Below are 22,341 nucleotides of genomic sequence, written 5' to 3' on the forward strand. Positions count from 1 at the left end.
AACTACTGCTGCCTTGCTCCTCTGCCGGTGTCTAATTACAGGGCCAATTTGCCTCTACCGCCATAACTACTGCTGCCTTGCTCCTCTGCCGGTGTCTAATTACAGGGCCAATTTGCCTCTACCGCCATAACTACTGCTGCCTTGCTCCTCTGCCGGTGTCTAACTACAGGGCCAATTTGCCACTACCACTTCATAACTACTGCTGGGCAATTACAGGGTCAATTAGTATCTGTTTATTCTACAATACTCCAGGACACCTTCTTCACTGCCAGATAACTGCCAAATAGACTCCTTTACCTGTGCCAACATGAGTCATAACAAAAAGTATGCCAATGCCAGTGAAAGGAAAGCAGCTTTAGCACTACGACAAAAACAACGCCGTGCTAATGAGACTCCTGAGGAAAAACACCATCGCCTTGAGAAGATTAAGGCTTATAAACGCAGTCGCCTCACACACGAATCCCCTAACTCTAAATCCATAAGATTGGCTGAAGAAGCCTCTGCACGCCGTCACCGCCGACAACAGACGGCCTCTTCCTCATCATTATTATTAGACTCACAATAGGATGCTTCCACATCAGCATGTGGAACAATTTACTGCTACACTTCATCCCATATGCCGTTCACTGACATAACTAATCAGCAATCTGTTTCTGCCCTATCAATACCACCATTCAATACCGATGCACAGTATGCCAATGCCAGTGAAAGGAAAGCAGCTTTAGCACTACGACAAAAACAACGCCGTGCTAATGAGACTCCTGAGGAAAAACAGCATCGACTTGACAAGATTCAGGCTTATAAACGCCGTCGTCTCACACACGAATCCCCTAACTCTAAATCTATTACATTGGCTGAAGAAGCCTCTACACGCCATCACCGCCAACAACAGACGGCTTCTTCCTCATCATTATTAGTAGACTCACAACAGGATGCTTCCACATCAGCATGTGGAACAAGTTACTACCACACTTCATCCTATATGCCGTTCACTGACATAACTAATCAGCAATCTGTTTCTTCCCTATCAATACCACCATTAGTCAATACCAATGCACAGTTTCTTCACATACAAGCTGCAGTTAGCCCGCAGAAAGTGCAACCAAGACAAATATACGTTGGTCTCAAAACTAGGTGCACCCCATCGGTTGGACATGCACTTCTACTACAACCTCACATTTTCACTAATGATGAAAATAGTATTACCGAACACAGCTGTGGTGACATGACCCATGTATGTGAGCATTGCGAAGCTTTGCATTTTGTAGCAGAGATACCTTCTGATAACAACTTTACGCTCTGCTGTCAGAAGGGTAAAGTCCATGTACCCATACTACAATATCCTGATGTCTTTACACGTTTGCTGAAAGGGCAAAGTGAATTTAGCAAAAATTTCATGGATAATATTCAAAGTATTAACAGTTCCTTTGCTTTTGCCTCCATGGGTGCAAATATTTCACCACCTCCTGGATATGGCCCATACTGTTTCCGCATACATGGCCAGATCTATCATAGAACTGAAACACTACATCCCTCAGATGACCAGCAACGCGCATTTGCCCAACTTTACATTCTCGATACCACTACCGCAAACGAACAACGCTTACGATGTAAAGAAAATCAAAAATGTCATCCTACATTGATGAACATTATTGCCCTTCAAATCCAAACTATTAATCCTTTTGTGGAAGCTTATCAAATGTTATGTGATGTGGAAGAACAAGAAAAAATTAAATCTCTACAAAACGGAACTGTCATGCCAAACATCACTATGGCTATTAAACAAGATCGTACTCAAGACCCTCGACGCTACAATAATCCCACTGTCAGTGAAGTAGCAGTCGTGTTTCAAAATGACAATGGTGAGCCACTAATGTCCACTCGCAGGATTTCAGAATACTCAAGATGGCATGGCCGCAAGAACATGTCGCCGGCGTGGACAATGTCGGGATCCAGGATGGCGCTGGCGGAAGAAGATGTCGGGGATCGTGGCGCAGCGACGATGACGGTGTGAGTATGAGAGACGGAGTGAGAGAAAGGGTCGTATGTGGAGTGAAAGAGTGAATGGACGTGAGTGGAGATGGTGAAAGGTGAGAGGAGTGTGTGTTGAGGCGGTGTGGTGTGTTGAGGAGGTGTGTGTGTATTGAGGGTTAACATGGCAAGAGGTGTGTCACTATCCTCTCGATGCGATAGCATCGGGCCTTAATCTACTATAATAAATGCGCTAAGCAGCTTCCGGGTTGTAACAACTTCCGTCCAGTTGTAACTGGTGACGTCACAGCACACCTCTTGCCATGTTAACCCTCAACACACCACTCCTCAACATACACTCCTCTCACCTTTCACTATCTCCACTAATGTCCACTCACAGGATTTCAGAATACTCAAGATGGCATGGCCGCAAGAACATGTCGCCGGCGTGGACAACGTCGGGATCCAGGATGGCGCCGGCGGAAGAAGATGTCGGGGATCATGGAGCAGCGACGATGACAGTGTGAGTATGAGAGACGGAGTGAGAGAAAGGGTCGTATGTGGAGTGAAAGAGTGAGTGGATGTGAGTGGAGATGGTGAAAGGTGAGAGGAGTGTGTGTTGAGGAGGTGTGTGTGTATTGAGGGTTAACATGGCAAGAGGTGTGTCACTATCCTCTCGATGCGATAGCATCGGGCCTTAATCTAGTAATAGATAACAGGCATATATCGCCATACTACATAAAACGTCATAAACAGATATTAAAGCCCTGAAGAATATATAAATGATAGTGAAAAATGACAGATATCATATAGAGTCACATTAGTGGAACAAGAATAAGGGCATATTTAGTTGATAACCCATTAAGACCAATGGATATTATATGAGTATATGAGTAGCAATAGCAGTAAAAGCACATTATATCCACTAGAATTGTCAAAGACAACAGGGTATAGTGTGGCATATATCGAGAACAAAATATACATATCATCAATATCTAATTATGCTTATTGGTTAAAGATAATGAAAAAATCTTAGGAATTATATCCATAGGCATGTTTGAATTCACTGCAGAACAAAGAACCACGGATCAGGGCTTCACGGATCAGGGCTCATCTTGCTACCAATTGTTCTTATTATTCAATTTTACTGTGTTATGCACAGGTACCTTGGTTTGCAACATGGACTTTCGTGCCAGAGAAAAAACCTGGCTCTCTCAAATGGATCAGGTGTATGGCACCAATACAGCTGATACATCACAGCCTTTGGACATAGGACTGGAAGATAAATTTTCTACGATCAAAAATATGCTTAATAAAAGGTCAAAATTATGGTGGAATAGGTCCTTTCTGGATAAATATATGAAAAGTAACATGATACCAAGGGGTCTCAGGGTTAGGGTAATCCCTTCATTTCCTATTGATGATGATAATTTTATCACCAAATGGGAGGAAGTATGCAACACTTGTTCTGCATCTTTTCTTCAGCTACTGATTGAACACAATACCTCAGTCATCAGTAACCTGGACAATTTGATTGACACAGCGCTTAATGACTTCCGTGCTATATGTCCGGCGGAAAGGATGCAGAAATTTGAAATGGATTTTGACAAATCCATGGATGTTATGGTGAAGAACAAACAGGATGCCCAAATCCTGAAATTTAATCGAGACTCCAAAGATTATCAATCAAAGAAAGTATACATGTGGAAACATAATTTCAACAACCATTCCTCCATACGTAAGGCTTCATCTGCCTTATCCATCTCCTCCTTGAGTGGACGTTCTGATCTGTCCTCTGCTTCCACTGCATCCACCACAAATAATGAGGTGGCAAGACTCCGAGACCATACATTTCATCCCTACAAAAGGAATTTGGGGCCTTCTACATCTAAATATGATAATAAGGTGATTAACCTTAGTGATTTTTGCCTTTCTGATGTTGATCTGCGACTCCTCAGCAGAGGTCTCTCCTTTTCTCCTACTTCTAGATTTGACTTATTTGATACCGTTAAGGATCTCCACCTTTTCGCGCGGTCATTGTTGTTCAGGCGTTATTTTCACTCTAATGACACTCGATCCTTATTTCCCACAGAAGAGGAGCAAGCGGCATTAGACATACTGGAGGAATTGGCGTCTGGAAACGAGAATGATGGAGGTAAGATTCCTCCCTCTATCCGTCCGAGATCCAAGAAATTTCCCCCGTTGACTTCTTGTGCAACATTGACATGTTTGTACGACTAGTTACGGATGAATTATATAAGATTCCTAGATTTATAGTGAATGACAATTTGACCAATGAAGAGAGGTGCAGGCTGAGATCACTCCAGGAATTACCGGGGATCCTCATTAAACCAGCAGATAAAGGTGGTAATGTCGTCCTGTGGCCTGTGGATATGTATGAGAGAGAGGCTTTCCGACAACTCAACAATAATATTTGTTATAAAAAAACTTTCATATAACCCTCTCTCTGCATATTCCACCCATTTGGAAACCATCTTGAAAAGATCGGTACAGGACGGCATTATCACCAAGGATCTTTCTAGTGCATTACTAGTACCCGAGCCTCGGATTTCTACCCTGTACCTCCTTCCAAAAATTCATAAGGATTCCTCTATGCCGCCTGGGAGACCCATTGTCTCAGGACGGGGGAATTTTCTCGAGAATGTCAATAGATGGATTGATTTCCATCTCCAACCTCTAGTAATGAATCTCCCCTCGTTCCTTCGGGACACTGGTGATCTGCTGCGCAGGGTCGACGGGCTTTGCCTTGAGGGTGAATCTCTTTTAGTTTCAGCACATGTAGAGTCCCTCTACACTAATATCAAACATACAGATTGCCTTAAGGCTGTCAAATTCTTTCTTGGTACATCTAACCTCACATTGGGGTTGAGGGACCTCCTGCTGGAACTACTTGAATTCACCCTCACACACAATTTCTTTGTGTTCAAGGGGTCCTTCTACCTGCAGCTCCAGGGGACCGCGATGGGAGCGGCCTATGCGCCCTCCTATGCTGGTCTTTTCCTGGGGCTGTGGGAGAGGGATCTCTTTATGTCAGACGAGGGTAGCTCAATGTGCCGTGTCCCCTTTTGGATGCGGTACATTGATGATATATTCTTCGTCTGGCAGAGCACGCCCGTCGACCTTGATCAGCTAATGATCTTCCTGAACACCAATGACCGCAATATTCACCTTAGGCTACTTTCACACATCAGGTTTTCGGCGTCAGGCGCGATCCGGCGTCGTGCCGGAATGCCGGATCCGGCAAATGTTTTGTAAAACCTGAAGTGCCGGATCCGGTTTTCTGCCGGATCCGTCTTGTTCTTGACAGACAAAACCGGATCCGTCTCATCCGGTTCATCCGTTTTTCTATCCGTTTTTCTATCCGTTTTTCGACGGATTACGCCGGATCCGGTTTTTAAAATTGACCCTTGTGGCCTTCCGAACGGGATTGGCTACTGGAAAACTAGATATAGCATGTTCCTACAGCCCTTCTTTGACAGGTTGTAGAGAAGAAAGTGCAGGTTGGAGAGAAGAGCAAGTTACTGGCGAAGATGGATGTTGTCATTGGAAATATTACCACTAGAAGTTCTGTGACGGTTTCAGGGACAATTTTCCACTATACTTTATGTCACCTCAAGGCAGAGTACACTGGGATGACAGAGTGTGAAAGATTTGTGCCCTAAACTTGTGTACCTTCTGGACCAACAGTATATACCTTTGCCAACCAAAGTTGGCTATCTTGTCATGGTCTTACTATTTTTACCTTTAGGCCACAGGTGTGTACCTGGTTGTGTTTTATGCAAAGTATTTCACCTTTTAACAAAAGTTGTGTACATTGGTAGGAAATCACCAACAATAAACACAACTTTTTAGGTGAAATACTTTGCTTCAAACACAACCAGGAACACAACTGTGGCAAAAAGCTAAAATTTACCCACAGTTATATACCTGGTTTTGAATACCTTTTTACCTTTGAAATACCCTGTATTTAACCTTTTTTTAAAACATAGTTCGCCGCAGAAAGAAATGACAGACAACCATTGTGAAACGATAATTTAACTTTTATTTAAATTTTTTTTTTTTTTGTAAAATGTTTTTAAAGTGCAAAAAACTTTTTTAATAAAGGTTTTAAACCCAATGGGCATTTTTATTACAAAAAACACACATTACAAATCTGTGTACTGTGGGGTGGAAATACTGCTGGAGGGGCAGCGGGACACTTTGACACTGGGTGTGTGGAGGGAGGACTGGGATCGTGGTGGGGAAGGAACAGTTAGAGGTGAAGGTGTGGAAAAAGCTACAGAATGGGTGGACATGTGGGAGGCAGAAGAGGTGGTGGGCGGTGGAGTGGAGGGTTGGGCAGGGACTGTAGGAGCAGATGATGTTGATGGAAAGTTGTATGGGGAAGGAGTTTGGTACGGGGAAGGAGTTTGGTACGGGGAAGGAGTTTGGTACGGGGCAGGTTGCTGGAAGTGGGGAGATGTCTGGTACTGGGGAGGTTGCTGGTACTGGTGAGGTTGCTGGTATGTAATAGGAGGGGGAGGATGGAAAGTGGCTGGAGGGGGTGCAGATGTAATAGGAGGGGGAGGATGGAAAGTGGCTGGAGGGGGTGCAGATGTAATAGGAGGGGGAGGATGGAAAGTGGCTGGAGGGGGTGCAGGTGGAGGAACTACAGTGGTGGGAGGTGGAGGTTGGGAGGTAACCTGCTGTAGAGCACCGTGGCACGAATGCATTACATGCATCTGCTGGGTAGGAGATAGTGTTGCCATGCGCTCCACAACAGACCTGAAAAAGGTGTGGTTTGGCGAAGATCTTGCTTCTGAATGCATGGTTTGCAGAAGTGTCTTCACCTCCAGAATGCTGGAGTTGATCTGCTGAAAGCCTGCGGAGATTTGCTCTGACAAGACTTTGAGACAGTTCTGGAAAGATGCATTCAGATGCAAGAACTCTTGTGCATAACTCTTTTCCTGACCCCTCTGCCGCTGCCGCCCAGTACCCGCAGGTGTACTAGAGGTGGCAGGGGCAGAAGGGTGGGGTAAAGGGAAAGCGATCTCCTCACCAGCAGCTTCATGTAATGTAGGCGGCCACGATGCTCCTGTGCTGGTGGATGGGACAGATGGGTCGAATGTGTGGGAAGGCTGGGAAGGTGCAGATGTACCGGGGCGGTCGAAGTGTCCCTCGGTGCCGGTCTCCTCAGGGATCGCCTCAGAAGGGTCCAATCGTGCAGGCTCCCGAGTGCTGCTCACCGTGCTGTGGAATAAAGAGAAAAAAAAACAATTAAAATACTGACATGGTATGGCCCTGGCTGAAAAAAAAAAGTTACATCTATCATTTTTTTCACATGTGGTGTGTAATATTTACCTTCTGGTGAGCATTGTTTCCCAGAGGAACGACAGGGCTTGTGCGTACTTGTACTTGCTCCTGCGTCCTCCAGATCCACTCGGGGCCCGCATCTCTTTATTGAACTCCTTCTTGAAACGATCCCTCACAGACCGCCACCGATTCACAATTCTGTTCCCTGAAACGAGAAAGGAGTGGTTAGTATACAACATCAGTGTTTCACAAACTCCAGTCCTCATGGTCCCCAGGGGTCATGTTTTCAGGATTTCCATAGTAAATAGAAATCCTGAACACATGATCCGTGGGGACCACGAGGACTGGAGTTCGGGAAACACTGGTTTACATCAAGCAACCGGTACTGTATATACTTACGCTCTTTAATCTGGGCCCGAGCTTCGAGGTCTTCCCAGCGGCCCACAAGGAGAGAACAGATTTCCTCCCAGAGTCGTCGGGTAACGATCAGGTCAGCGTGGCGGCGGTCAGCCATATTCCAGACCGGCTCCCTTTCTCTGACGAGATCGATGAGGCGGTCCACATCAATCCCTCCATCCTCACCGTCAGAGTCGGGAGCACGCTGTGAAGGCTGTTAAAGAAAAAGACAAAAATAACATAATTAGCCTCCACAAAAGAAATGAAATAAAAAGTGCAAAAAAACAAAGCAAAAATATTTATACTTACACGCTGGTGACCGCCGCGTTGCTGTCGCTGACGACCCTGGGAGGCACTGCGAGGACCTCTTGGCCGAGCACCAGATTGGGAAGACTAGAGAAGAAAACAAAAAATGTTATGTCTTTGGATGTAGGCATTTGTTTGCTGTGTGTGGTCTGCAGAACATTGTTTTCTATGTGTTGTGTGTAGTGTGATGTTGTGTTTCTGCGTTTGATGCAAAAAACTTACCAATTGTGAGCCCACTCCAGGTGTCTGTCCACCCCTTCCTTCTTCTTCTGGGAGCTCCTCTTCATCTTGTGATTCCTGTTTTGAAATAAAAGTCAATGAATAGACATATATTACAGAGATGATGGATTTTGGAAATAAAAACTTACCGTCAAACGCTGACGATGCGAGGGAGGGCTCCCAGAAGAAGATGTGCTGTCCTGTTGATGGCCAGACTCCATGGCTGTGGGTATTGCTGCTGCTGTTGCTGCTGCCAGTGATGCCATTTCTGCTGCTGCTGCTGCATCTCTTTGGCGGCTGTTGAATAAAGAGAAACAAAGGGCCAATGAATATCTTGATATTCCATGGCCCTAGTTTGGAGGAATGGGGGATTTGATAATTACCGTCTCTCATCTGCTGCTGGACTCCCCTCCTCAGCATGTTCCATTTGCTGCTCCATTTGGGGTGGTGCTGATGGTGCTGCTGCTGCAGATGTCTGCTGCCTTCTCCTGCTCCTGGTTCTTGGCTTGGGTGGCATGTTGGGTGTGGCTGAGGGTCCCATTGTCTTGCTTTTATATATCTCCTGTGGGCAGAGCTACTGAGCATGCTCAGACCAAAAAACCGGATCCGGCCGCCGGATCCGGCTTTCGCCGGATCCGGCGCATTGCGGCGCTCATAGGCTTTCATTGTGTGAAAAAGCCGGACGCGCCGGATCCGGCGTGTCCGGCTTTTTCGCCGGAGACAAAAAACGTTACAGTAGACGTTTTTTCCAGACGCCGGATCGCGACACATTGCCGGATCCGGCGAAAACCGGATGAAACGCATGGCCATCCGGCGCGATCCGGCGCAAATGCAAGTCAATGGGGGGGAAACCGGATCCGGCATTGCATTTCGCCGGATCCGGTTTCTGTCAAAAGCGCCGGATTGCGCCTGACGGCGAAAACCTGATGTGTGAAAGAGGCCTTACTTTTACACATAACACTAACTCTTTGGATTTCCTTGACGTTACCATTAGGAGGGATCATGCTGGGGTGTTGCAGACCGACATCTATAGGAAGACAACTTCCACCAATTTAGTTCTACATGCATCTTCTAGCCACCCTAAACATATTATTCGAGCTGTCCCAGTGGGTCAATTTTTAAGGCTCCGTAGGATCTGCTCCACAGATATTGATTTTTCTCGGCAAGCAGAAATCCTACGTCAACACTTTCTAGAACGTGGCTACAGCCGCAGGTCTATCAAGAAGGCCTATAATAGGGCGAAATATACCTCTCGTCAGGAATTATTATATCGCTCTCACTTAACTAGACCTGTAACTACAAGCCAGACTGTCAGATTTGTGACAACATTCAGTTCCAGATCTGATGCTGTACGTCAGGCACTAAAGAAAGCGTGGCCTATTCTACTGATAGATCCTATTATGAAGAATTTTTTGACAGACAAACCATCTATGTCGTTTCGACGTGCCAAAAATCTTAGAGATCATCTGGTTAACAGCCACTATTCTGCAGAAAAGCCGACTACATTTTTGAACGCTTTTACCCCTAGAGTTGGTTGTGTCCCATGTGGTAGCTGCGTGGCATGCCCCAACATACTACGTAGCAGTTCTTTTTCTGATTCCAGTGGTTCTAAGACTTATTCCATTCGCCAACGCATTACTTGTACCACAAGGTATGTCATCTATTATGCTACTTGCCCCTGTGATTTGATTTACGTCGGTCTTACTACACGTCAGTTTAAAGTGAGGGTTAGGGAGCATGTGCTGGGGATCCTGGCAGCATGCACACATGAGGACTCCACCACCTTAAAGACCATTCCACGCCACTTCAAGGACCATCACGCCTGTGATGCTACCCAGTTGAAAGTTAGGGGCATTGATGCCCTAAGTATTGATATCAGGGGTGGTAGTTTATCCAAGCGACTTGGTCAGCTTGAATCAAAATGGATATGGCAGCTTAAGACAGTCCATCCACATGGACTTAATGAATGCCTTTCCTTTGCTTCTTTTCTATAATCCTATGTCCGCCTATGTGACACTTTTTAGTGTGTGTTTTAATTATTTTTTGTTTTTAATTTTAGTGACCATTGTTTCCATTCTGGCCGGCGTCTGTTCAATTCTGGGATGGATCTGTTATATACCAGCCCTCGGTTGTTCCCCAAGTCCACTCACCAACCTTTGAAGCCCTGATCCGTGGTTCTTTGTTCTGCAGTGAATTCAAACATGCCTATGGATATAATTCCTAAGATTTTTTCATTATCTTTAACCAATAAACATAATTAGATATTGATGATATGTATATTTTGTTCTCGATATATGCCACACTATACCCTGTTGTCTTTGACAATTCTAGTGGATATAATGTGCTTTTACTGCTATTGCTACTCATATACTCATATAATATCCATTGGTCTTAATGGGTTATCAACTAAATATGCCCTTATTCTTGTTCCACTAATGTGACTCTATATGATATCTGTCATTTTTCACTATCATTTATATATTCTTCAGGGCTTTAATATCTGTTTATGACGTTTTATGTAGTATGGCGATATATATATGCCTGTTATCTATTATGCTGTCTTGTTTTCCCGGTTTGCCCCTTGTTAAGATGACTGTGGCTGTAATATTGCGGTCTGCGCATGCGCGGTTTGACGTGTAGGATGAGGTCAGATTTTTATTACCTTTCATGTCACCACTATATATGTAATCTCATTTGCGTCCCAGATATCCGCTTTTTGATCACACTACTTTCCACGGCGATATATGGTTTCTATTTATCGTTGGTTTCTGTATTGATATGCCCCTTTCCAAGATGGCCGCGGCTGCATTATTGCAGTCTGCGCATGCGCGGGTTGAAACGCCGGATGTTGTCACCGGTCTCCTCCTCCCTTCCGCCCACTGTCTGGCATCTGACACCACGGGGCCCCGTTGTGTGTCAGCATCAGCGGCGGTTGCCATGTTGGGATGGGAGGGATGGTCTTATACACACCGGGCACTATTAATGGTCCCTATGAATACCCTATAAATTGAACTAAAAACGGCCTTTACACACGCCCCCTGAGGAAGGAACTTCTCCGAAACGCGCGTTGGGGCACGGCTGTGTATACTGTGCTGCATCCCTCATTAGGTATGTGATTCTACCACTTATGTCTAGGCAGTATTTTCACTTCTGATGGTATAGCCAGGGATTTTTCCCTTCATTCTGATGGCACTTTCATGTATTATCTTTGCCTATGCAACACTGGTGTTCACATTACCAATGTGTTACTTTATCTATATATACATTATTGATATATTTGTGGCTCACTATACATTGCCATTTCTGTAGTGTCACTTTTTAGCTGTATTGTGCCTCATCTGTTTATAATAAAGATTGTGATTTTATTTTTACATTGGACTTGTTACACTGGTTCTCATTGGTGTTGGTATATATAGATCTAATATATAAAGCTCAAGTGTGTGTATGTACTGTATGTATGTATGTATGTATGTATGTATGTCCGGGATTGGCATCCGCACCGTCGCAGCTACAGCCACAAAATTTGGCACAGTCACATGTCTTGACCCCGAGAGCGTCATAGGCTATGTTGTGAGGTGAAATTTTAACCCCGCGCGTTCCAATTCACCAAACAATTTTGCCCCTATCTACATAATGGGGTAAAGTGTGTGTGTGTCAAGCCCCGCCCCTCATTATGATGTCATAATGGTTGCCATGGCGACGGTGATGTCATCATAGGTTGCAAGCCCCGCCGCTCATTATGATGTCATAAAGGTTGACTATGGGATGGAGGATGTGTGATGGGTATATGGGCACTGGACTATGGGATGGAGGATATGTATGACGGGTATATGGGCACGGGACTATGGGATGGAGGATGTGTGATGGTATATGGGCACTGGACTATGGGATGGAGGATATGTATGATGGGTATATGAGCACGGGACTATGGGATGGCGGATATGTATGATTGATGGGTATATGGGCACAGGACTATGGGATGGAGGATATGCATGATGGGTATATGGGCATGGGACTATGAGATGAAGGATGTGTGATGGGTATATGGACACTTGACTATGGGATGGCGAATATGTATGATGGGTATATGGGCATGGGACTATGGGATGGAGGATGTGTGATTGGTATATGGGCACTCGACTATGGGATGGAGGATATGCATGATGGGTATATAGGCACGGGCCTATGAGAGCGTGGATATCTATGATGGGTATATGGGCATGGGACTATGGGATGGAGGATAATTATAATTTGCTATAACTAACCACAGTTAGTTACTATGCCCGGGTAGCGCCGGGCTCTTCAGCTAGTTCAGGATAAGACTGCAGACCCCTATTCTCAAAATGTCGGGGAGAAGGGGGCAGTGGTTGCATCATATGGATCAGAGATAACTTGATAATTTGGTGAATAACCCTTTAAAGAGACGGGTTGGTTTTCCTGATTTCCCTATTCTTTACAATTACAGTATCATACATGAACCAAAAACAAATATGTTCACATATACACAAACACACACATATATATATATATATATATATATATACACGAGTGATTGCGCGCCCTTTGGGCGCACGCTGGGATCACGAACCAATGGGGTGTAAAGCAGCATTATGGATGTGATCCATAACGCCGGCATAACTGTCGACGCGTAATGCTTTTTGATTTTGTTTTATATATTCGATCCTGTCCGATTCAATTTTGACGTAACTGTCAATGATAAATTGTTGCGTCAACTTTCCGGCATTTAAAAGGGGATTGAACTCGTCATGAATGGCGAGCCTGTATGCATAGTACTGCAACAGGGTGATTTTTTCTTGTCGATCTTGTTCCACTGGTAAGGATCGTAGATGAATGTCACCAATTCCTTGATGTTGCACACTTAGGGCAATTGGAGTTGTCAAATTTATTGTCCACACACTGTCCCCATATGGGAATAGAAGTTGATATGTCATTGCACCACACTTTCTGTGAAGAAAGCTGATTTGAACTGTTTGGTTTTCAGTTTTCAGGTGAACTCTGATGTCCCTATTAAATGAGGGTTCACCAAATGCATTTTGATAAATTATAGCTACTTCATGGCACCTTGGTGCATTGTATTCCCTCTGGTCATCATTGTAGTCATTTATAATTGACATTGTTATTTCGAGTGGATCGCAATTTTCTAATTCAGCAATCCTCTCTTCATCTCTTTCAAATTCCCTCATCATTGTGAAGGCTCTTGCGAGTGGGTTAATTGCTTTCATTTTCTCTCCAAAAGATGACAGCAGTGCTGGGAGGCACTTTTTATTTACTTGATTTCTTGTACTTAATGCTTCTTCACTGTCCAAGATATAAATCTGGGCATACTTCGGAGTACTACCCACAGTGGGATGCAATGGGGCAGTTCTATGGTAAATTTATCCATGAATTTGAAAACAGTATGGACCATGCCCAGGAGGTGGCGCTAATTGTACTCCCATTGATGCCAAAGCAAGAGAGCTATTGTATTGCCTTATATTAGCCATAAAGTTATTGAAGTGCTGATGCTCTCCTTTCATCAACTTGACTAATTGATCATAAATACGAATGGGACGTAATTGGATGCGCCCTCTCTTGCAGCAGGAAGGGAATGTTTTGTCCTGCGCCATTTCATCTCTGAAATTTTTAGATTGGCAGAACTGACATCGAAATGTCAGTTCGCCAGCATAGTGCTCTTCAATACGCTCATCAATTTGATTAAGAAGCCCTCTAACGGCAAATGTAAGTTGCCATCGTCGAGTGGCTCTTGCATTTTGGACATGTCTTCTATCTTGTTCTCGTCTTTGTGAAATTTGTGCATCACTTTGTGCATTGCGTGTTGCGCGTTGTCGTGCAGCATTAGATGTGCTACGTGATTCAGTTACTTCATTCGTTTCTCTTGCTCTGGCTGCCCTCTGTCGGGCTGCATCAGCAGCGCTTTGACAATTTTTTTCGTCTTCTGTTTCATTAAGACGCAGGTTACGCATCCGTATGCGATTCGCTTCTGTACGTGCAGCAGCACAATTTGATCCACCTTTGCACTGTTGCCTCACGCTGTTGCCTGAGTGTTGCCGCCCAATGTTGTTTCACAGTGTTGCCTCACAGGCTAACGTTCAAAAAAGGCTTATGCCATAACTCGTCCCCAGGGAGAGCTCCTCTCCTTATTAGATGTCACTTAACTCCTATACAGGGCCTTACAGTACTTAGGTATCCATGGTTACACCCACGCATATAGTCAGCTAGCTGCTAGTGGTAGTAACTATGGATACCTAAGTTACTGTTGAGCTGTGGATGACTCATTGCACCCAGACAAACAGTTGGGCTGTGGATGACTCATTGTGCACAGACACACGGACACGTCCAAATTAGGTATATGGATATACACACATACATACACAAACACTCACACACGCAAATACATACATACACACATAAACACTCATGCATACATACACACTCATTAATAAACACTTACAAACACACAGATGCATACAGACACATATGCATAAATACTTACACACATGCATTAACACATGCGCACACACATGTATAAACACATACACACATGCATACATTCATAGACAGACACACAGGGCCCATGATTTTGTGGGCCCCTTTAACACATACCACAATTCATGAGGCACAGTTATAGCAGAGAAATATAGGTATAGTACAATGCCAAAGATTTTACTTGTTTTTGGCTTGTAAGGCTATGTACACACATTGCGTTTTTGTTGACTTTTTTAATGCAAATTTTAACCTGTGTTTTACAGTACCAGCAAAAGCTATGACATTTCAGAAATCGCACGCCCGCACATTGTTTTCTTTTCCTGGCTGATTTGAAAAACTTCTGCGTTTTTGCAAACTGCAGTAAGTCACTTCTTTCAATGTTTTTTCACCCATAGAAAGTGTAAGGAGATGGACCAGCTGCTGTGTTCACCCTGAAGACATTAATGCTGCTGTGGAATAGAATGTGAATATTGTTTTGTTCCAGATTTGTTTCCTTGTGATAACAATTGTGAATTGCCTTGGAGGCTGCTGTACTAACTCACGGTCACAAGATGTCACTGTCTAGAATGTTGGCTAAATATAAAGTCTTCCAGCAACACAGCAGGCACAGAGACAGTGCAAGAGTTAAGGCTAGCCCATTGTGGGAAGGAGGTTTGGGAATCTCTGGTTAGTGTGAGGAACAGTAAGTAGTGTTCAGTTTAGTAGCAGTTGTGCAGCTGAAAAGTACATTGCTGTCACTCCATCAGCAGAGTAGTGGCTGCTGTTGGGTACTGCAGATCTTCTCCTATTTGAATAAATTATTATTTATTATTATTATTATTTATATGGCACCATTAATTCCATGGTGTTTTACATGAGAAGGGGGTTACATACAAAGTTATAGATATTGTTTACAGTAAACAAATTTACGATGACAGACTGGTACAGAGGGGAGAGGACCCTGTCCTTGTGGACTTACATTCTACAGGATAATGGGAAAGAGACAGAAGGTCGGGTGGTGGTGAGGCGGCAGCTCGGGTGGTGGCAAGGAGGCATAATGATTATTGCAGGCTGTAAGCTTTCCTGAAGAGATGGGTTTTCAGGTTCCACAGGTTCCATCTGAAGGATCCGAAGGTGGTGGATAATCGGACGTGTTGAAGCGTGGAATTCCAGAGGATGGGGGATATTCAGGAGAAATCTTGGAGGCAGTTGTGTGAGGAATGAATAAGTGTGGAGGAGAGTAGGAGGTCTTGGGAGGATCAAAGATTATGTGAGGGAAGATACTGGGAGATTAGTTCAGAGATATAGGGAGGTGACAGGTTGTGGATGGCTTTGTAGGTCAGTGTTAGTAGTTTGAAATGGATTTGTTGAGGAATTGCAGAGGGGAGAAACAGGGGAGTAGTGTGGATTGAGGTGGATTAGTCGGGCAGCAGAGTTGAGAACAGACTGGAGTGATGCAAGAGAGTAAGCGGGGAGGCCACAGAGGGTGTTGCAGTAATCAAGGCGGGCATGCACAACAGTCTTAGTAGACTGAGAGCTGAGGAAGGGACAGATTCTGGAAATATTTTTGAGTTGGAGGCGACAGGAGGTGGCAAGAGTTTGGACGTGCAGATTGAAGGACAGGGCAGAGTGCGGGAGAAAGCGTGATGCCGTTTACCATAATAGATAGGTCGGGCAGGGAAGATACATGAGATGGAGGAAAGATGATGATTTCGGTTTTGTCTACATTGAGTTTTAGGAAGCGAGAGGTGAAGAAGGAGGATATGGCTGATAGACACTCTGGGATTCTGGACAGCAGAGAGGTGACATCTGGACCAGAGAGCTAGATATGAGTGTTATCCCCATGCAGGTGGGACTGGAAGCCATGGGACTTTATGAGTTGTCCTAGGCCAAGGGTATAGATTTAAAAAAGTAGGGATCCCAGGACAGAGCCTTGAAGAACTCCAACAGAGAGAGGGTGAGATGAGGGGGTAGGGTGGGAGTGGGAAATGCTAAATGTGCGGTCGGAAAGGTATGAGGCAATCCAGGACAGGGCAAGGTCTTTGATGCCAAGGGAAGAAAGAATTTGTAGCAGTAGGCAGTGGTCGACTGTGTCGAAGGCAGAGGACAGGTCGAGAAGGAGGAGGATGGGGAACTGTCTGTTAGCTTTGGCTGTAAGTCATGAGCAATTTTGGGCAGGGCAGTTTCAGTGGAGTGATGGGGGCGGAAGCCAGATTGGAGGTTGTCAAGGAGAGAGTTAGATGAGAGGTGGGAGGAAGGTTGAGCATGAATAAGTGGATCATCAGTACCCATCAGGGTCTACTACACAGGTGGTGCATCTGTACTGTACCTACACAACTGCTAATAATCTATCCAGCTCTGGGATGACACTGGTCAGAGTCACATCCCTTTGAAATTGATGACCTAACCTGAGAAGTCATCAAAATAACAGGAGTAGACGACCCTTTAATGTGTAATAACAGTGATCTGAATATCTGAAAGGCAACTTGTTGTGTATAGAATATTGTCTTAATAATGCAAGCTTTAAAACGCCCAAAACATCCAGACAATATAGCCTCTAGAGAGAATAACATGTCAGAGTAGGATAAGCTTTTATCCAAATTTTTAGGACATGTAACCTATAAATTACAAGAAGTATATGCCAAATAAATGTAAAATTCAATCTTTATTAACATTATTGACAAACAATTGGTAAAAATTAATTCTATTAATTTAGTGGGTAGACACACAAATGTACCTGAAAACACAGGATCAGTAATACCCAATTAATGAGCTAATGATCAAAGTAAATAAAAAAAAAGAGAAAAAACATGAAAAAATAAATACTAATACAAAAAAGTACTATCTGGTACAATTGGTGCTTATATGGTTCAATGGCTATGAAAACAATTATTTTCAATCAATGTGTGAATAATGGATTAATCCTAATGTTCAAACTGAACTAGAAAGCATCTATAAAATGTCAGGACATTATATCCATAATATATGAGCACTAATGCTAAATTACACTATAGATACTTAAATGAACCATAAAGATGATAAATTTATTTTCTCATGAAAACTATAATTTTTGTTATACAGAGCTCATAAGAGCGTAGAAAATAGAATAATGTATTTATATATACCACTCCTCAAATAAGTTACAGAAAAAAATAACATAAACAAATTAATAAAATACAATAGTGCTCAAAATGTCTTCGTGTATTCCTGACACAAACAAAATATATATATATATATATATATATATATGAGGAGACAAAATGAAGAAAATATACACTCCCTGGTCGCCTCCCTCCGCACGATCAGGGGGACGCGGCTTCTTGGGTGGTACAGACGTTTTGGCGCGAGCTGGGCAGACCCCGATAAAATTACCAGTCTGCCCACAGTGAAAACATGCCCCCACACCACGATGATCCGCAGGCGACACCGTTTCGGAACTAGCTCCTCCCACTTGCATGGGTTCCTCCGTCAGCTCTGGTGTGTCCTCCTCACTAACAAGGACTACAGTAGGGCACATTTGGTGTATGTCTCTTCCTGAGGCATCTATCCACCTGGATGGCAAGGGACATGGCGGCCTCCAATGACCTGGGGGTGGCGTACTGCACCAGAGTATCCTGCAACTTAGGGGACAGACCCTGCACAAAATGACTCCTAAGAGCAGGGTAGTTCCACTGTGTGTCGGTGGCTCACCTCCTGAATTCTGAGCAATACTCCTCTGCCGGTCAGCCCTCCTGCTTGATTTTACGGAGTCGGGATTCTGCCAGGGAGACGCCATCAGGATCTCCATATACCAGCGCCAGAGCCGCAAAAAACTCGGCGACCGACCATAGAGATGGTGAATTGGTCGGCAGGGAGAAGGCCCAGGATTGGGGATCACCCTTAAGAAGGGAGACAAGAATCCCCACATGCTGTTCCTCACTCCCTGATGAATGGGGGTGGAGCTTGAAATATAATTTACAGGTCTCCTGAAACACAAGAAATTTTTCCCTCCAGCAAACCTGTCAGAGAGAGATATTTTGGGTTCTGGTTGAGCCTGCACCTGAGCCGCGGCCCAGAACCCCACTAACTACTGCAGCTGCTGCACCATCTCACCCCGCAGCACCTTAAGCTCATCAGTGAGGGACTGAAGCAGTGTGGCAAAGGCCTGCATTTGGGCCATGGCTCACCAGAAAAAAAATGTGTGGGTTGGTAATAATGTCACGATGTGACTAGGCCCTGTGTGACACGACCCGAAGATCGGTCGGTCACTAAAACAACCAAGACAGACAAGGGGACACAATTACAACGGTGGGCCCTTCAATAAGGAATGGGGACGTGGACACCTCCTGCACTCCCCTAAGGAAGAGCCCTGAACTCTCCTCACGCTCCCTATACAGGTTCTTTCAACCTGTCGCTGACCAGGATACCTCAGCCCTCACCCACCCTGCACCTAACCCTCAATAGGGAATTGGTAAGTGCGGACACTGGTCCCACCACTGCACTAATACAACACAAGGGAAAATAACGGACAAGGAAAAACAAACTTAGCTTTCTCTGCTGCCAATGTTCCGAGGCAACAGAGTAAGGCACCCGAACTCAGCTTTCAGCAGAAACACCACTGCTCCAGATAGGCTGCAAAAAGCACTGCTCCAGATAGTTCCTCTCTTCTCAAAGGTTGGTTTGCAAAGGACCTGCTATTACCAACAGTCAGCTAGTGTACCAAGTGACCTTATATAGGAAGGCGGGAGTGGTTTCCACCAGCAGACTAAACATGTGGTAACACCAGCGGCCACCGGGGGCAAAAAACTGATATTAACCCCCGATGGCAAAGAAAAAAAGTTTATATCAGAGAATCCAGAATCTGAGATATCCAAAAATGGATCGTGACAGTCCCAGCTGTGATATCTCCATTGTCCAGATATGAATATTGGGGTTTTGCATCAATGCAATATTTATAGGATACAGCCATTCAGCGTTGCAGCACAGGGTTGGACTTGATGCACTCACATCGCCGTGGGGCCACTAGAATCCCTACAATTGAATAACAGTCTGATAGATGGTGTAAACCAGGTTATGCGTGGTCTCTGTGTACAGGTAAAATCACAATGGAAAATATGATGATAATACCTCCCCAGGGGCAGAGATATCCTGGAAGTTGGCAATCTCATAATTTTCTGAAACTGAAGCCACATCCCAGGATCAGCCCTGTTATGAGTCACTAGAGGGGAGGTAACTTGTGTTAATAAAAGGCAAATACTGTTCCTGGTCAGACCATGGAAGTCAAAGTTCACTGTGAGGACTGTCCATGTTTCCAATCTAAGTGCTTCCCTTCGCTAAGGTCTGAGCCTTTTCTGTAACCAGATTTAGTAAGTTCCTTTTTTTTATCCTTTTTTTTTGTTTAATTGTATATTCTGTATTGTTTTTTCCCCTTTGTAAAATCTTTTGCGCATTTTTATAAAGACTGCCTATCTTTATGGATTAAACAGGCTCTCAATGCATGTGTTGTGACAGTAACATGCAGCTGCGGCGCCGGACAGCTGATCAGCAGGAGCGATCCAGGAAGCCGGGTTCCCTCTGCAGCATATTTGGTAAGCGCTATAGCTTAAAAATAGTATGACTACACTGGTGCTAACCACTCAGAAGGTGAGGGAAGGTAGGTCTCAGATGCAGCTGGTGATATAACAGGCACTGTGTCTACTCCTGTTGATGTACTGTACAAACAAAAAGCAACCACCGCGCTATGCTGAGAAAAGAGAGAATATATATGCTAAATACTCACTTGCTGAATGAGCAGATGTGGAGCATGTGCAAGAAACAGATATGATGTAGATAATTTTCGTCAGCTGATGGGTATGGCTAGTGGAATAATAAATGGTAATGTTAGTATTAACAAAGTGGGTGTACAGTGTGCACTAGAAGGGTGCAGGATTGAAAATACAGTACTTACTTGTCACCCTGGGCAGTAATAATCACACCGTTGTACTAATATCCAGATGGTGTTTGTTAGAATGATTAGCTAGTGGAGATGGCAGATTGAAAATGAAAAATAAAAGTCCCTCAGTGTGGCAAATAAAGGGTGCCAAGTTGTTTTAAATGACACTTACTGGGTATTTGGGTGTGTACCAAATGGCGTGGTTAGGGATCAATTGGATCGCTGGAAGCCCTCTGGTGGGGTTCTGGTAGTAATTAGAGACAGTCCACCTTGGTGGCACAATTGGAGGCGTTCTAGTGAGACACTGATGGTTATAAAAGTAATCCTCTCAAATGGGCAGTGTGACCGATGAGAAGCACTTACTTGTGCAGCCTGTAGCAGCTTGTTGTCCGTTAGATGGAGTAAAGGGGAAGGCTGCTGGGCGGTAGGAAAGTCAGCACGAGAAGAAGGGAGCGGTAGAACGCCAGCACCTCGAGCGCTCCGGCCGGAAGCAGCGCTGAGGATGCGGCGTGATAGGGGGCAGTGCTTCTGTGACGTCACTCGGGAAGCAAGGACAGGTGCTCGTAAGGCACAATCCGATGCGTTTCGAGGGGTATCTCCCCTCTTCATCAGGGCATGTGCTGTATACCTGGCAGTCCATCCTTATATACTGGCTCTCCTGATGCTAATTAGTGCCCATAACTGGTGGCAATCGGGGGGGGCTCAATTGATCCATATATAATAGAATGGAGGCTCAATTTACACCTTGTTGTTTGGTGGTGATTGTTTAAAAGCTGCCTTTGCTGATTGCTTATGCCTGATATTAAAGTGCTCCAAGTGCCTTAGGGGTTACAGTGGAAAATGTAAATGATGATGGATGTGGAATGAAATTAATTGGCCGAGTGAACGTAATGGGTGAATCTGGGATATAAAATATACCTTTTATTGTGCATTATTAAAATGGTAGCAAAAGAAATGAGGTGAAGAGAAAATGAAAAAATTGGATAATAGGTGTGAATGAGAAATAAAAATGAATAGAAATAAAATATGTATAAAAATGATACCTTTATTAGAATTGAATTAAAACCGATGGAGTTCTCCCAATCCGTTTTATGCTAAAAATTTCTAAAAATACTGAAAAGCACAGATATATAGCTAAAATAAATGCTTCGCTGGAAGCGGGACTTTTTATTAATATTATTTAGTATGTACCTGTGGAATATAATATAGATGATATGAGCCCTGTATTAACAATTAATTGCGTGATACCTCACTAAAATAAGAGGTAAAATGATAATAATAAAATAAAAAATATGATGAGGTTAAAAGGCATAAAGCTCTATCTCATAATTAAGGTCTATTCAGTAGGACTATCAGCTGTGTATCCACCAGACTTCTGCACAACACAACTGATGGTCCCAACCCCATTTATAAGGCAAGAAATCCCACTTATTAAATCTGACGGGGCACACCTGTGAAGTGAAAACCATTTCCGGTGACTGAAACTGAAGCTGAAACTCCTAAACCCTTCATCCAATTTTAATGTGGATACCCTCAAATGAAAGCTGAAAGTCCGAACTTCAACTGCATCTGAATTGTTTTGTTTAAAATTCATTGTGGTAATGTCTAGAACCAAAATTAGAAAAATGTTGTCTCTGTCCTAACTGTATAATGTTCAGGTAGATCTATAATGTCCAAACCAGAAATATAGCTATACTATAACGTCAAAAAATATATACCGTATTGTCTGGCGCATAAGA

At 44.0% G+C, this 22,341-nt stretch overlaps 1 long non-coding RNA gene across 2 annotated transcripts in view; it reads right to left on the minus strand.

The window, feature by feature from the left end:
- LOC141084103 (uncharacterized) overlaps positions 1-21,543 on the minus strand; it is a 40,974-nt gene extending 19,431 nt beyond the window's left edge. The window contains exons 1-4 of one of the 2 annotated variants that reach the window (XR_012230929.1): positions 20,966-21,543; positions 20,775-20,895; positions 20,618-20,686; positions 20,450-20,526 (exon numbers count right to left, since the gene is read on the minus strand). This is a non-coding gene — a long non-coding RNA (uncharacterized lncRNA). Of the gene's footprint in view, positions 1-20,449; positions 20,527-20,617; positions 20,687-20,774 lie in introns of both variants that reach the window. The other variant, XR_012230928.1, reaches the window with a different exon arrangement.
- Positions 21,544-22,341: the final 798 nt, after the last annotated feature.

Source organism: Dendrobates tinctorius, unplaced genomic scaffold, assembly GCF_039654945.1.
Source record: "Dendrobates tinctorius isolate UK_male_01 unplaced genomic scaffold, ASM3965494v1 ptg000022l, whole genome shotgun sequence".
In the NCBI taxonomy this organism is placed as follows: Eukaryota; Metazoa; Chordata; class Amphibia; order Anura; family Dendrobatidae; genus Dendrobates; species Dendrobates tinctorius.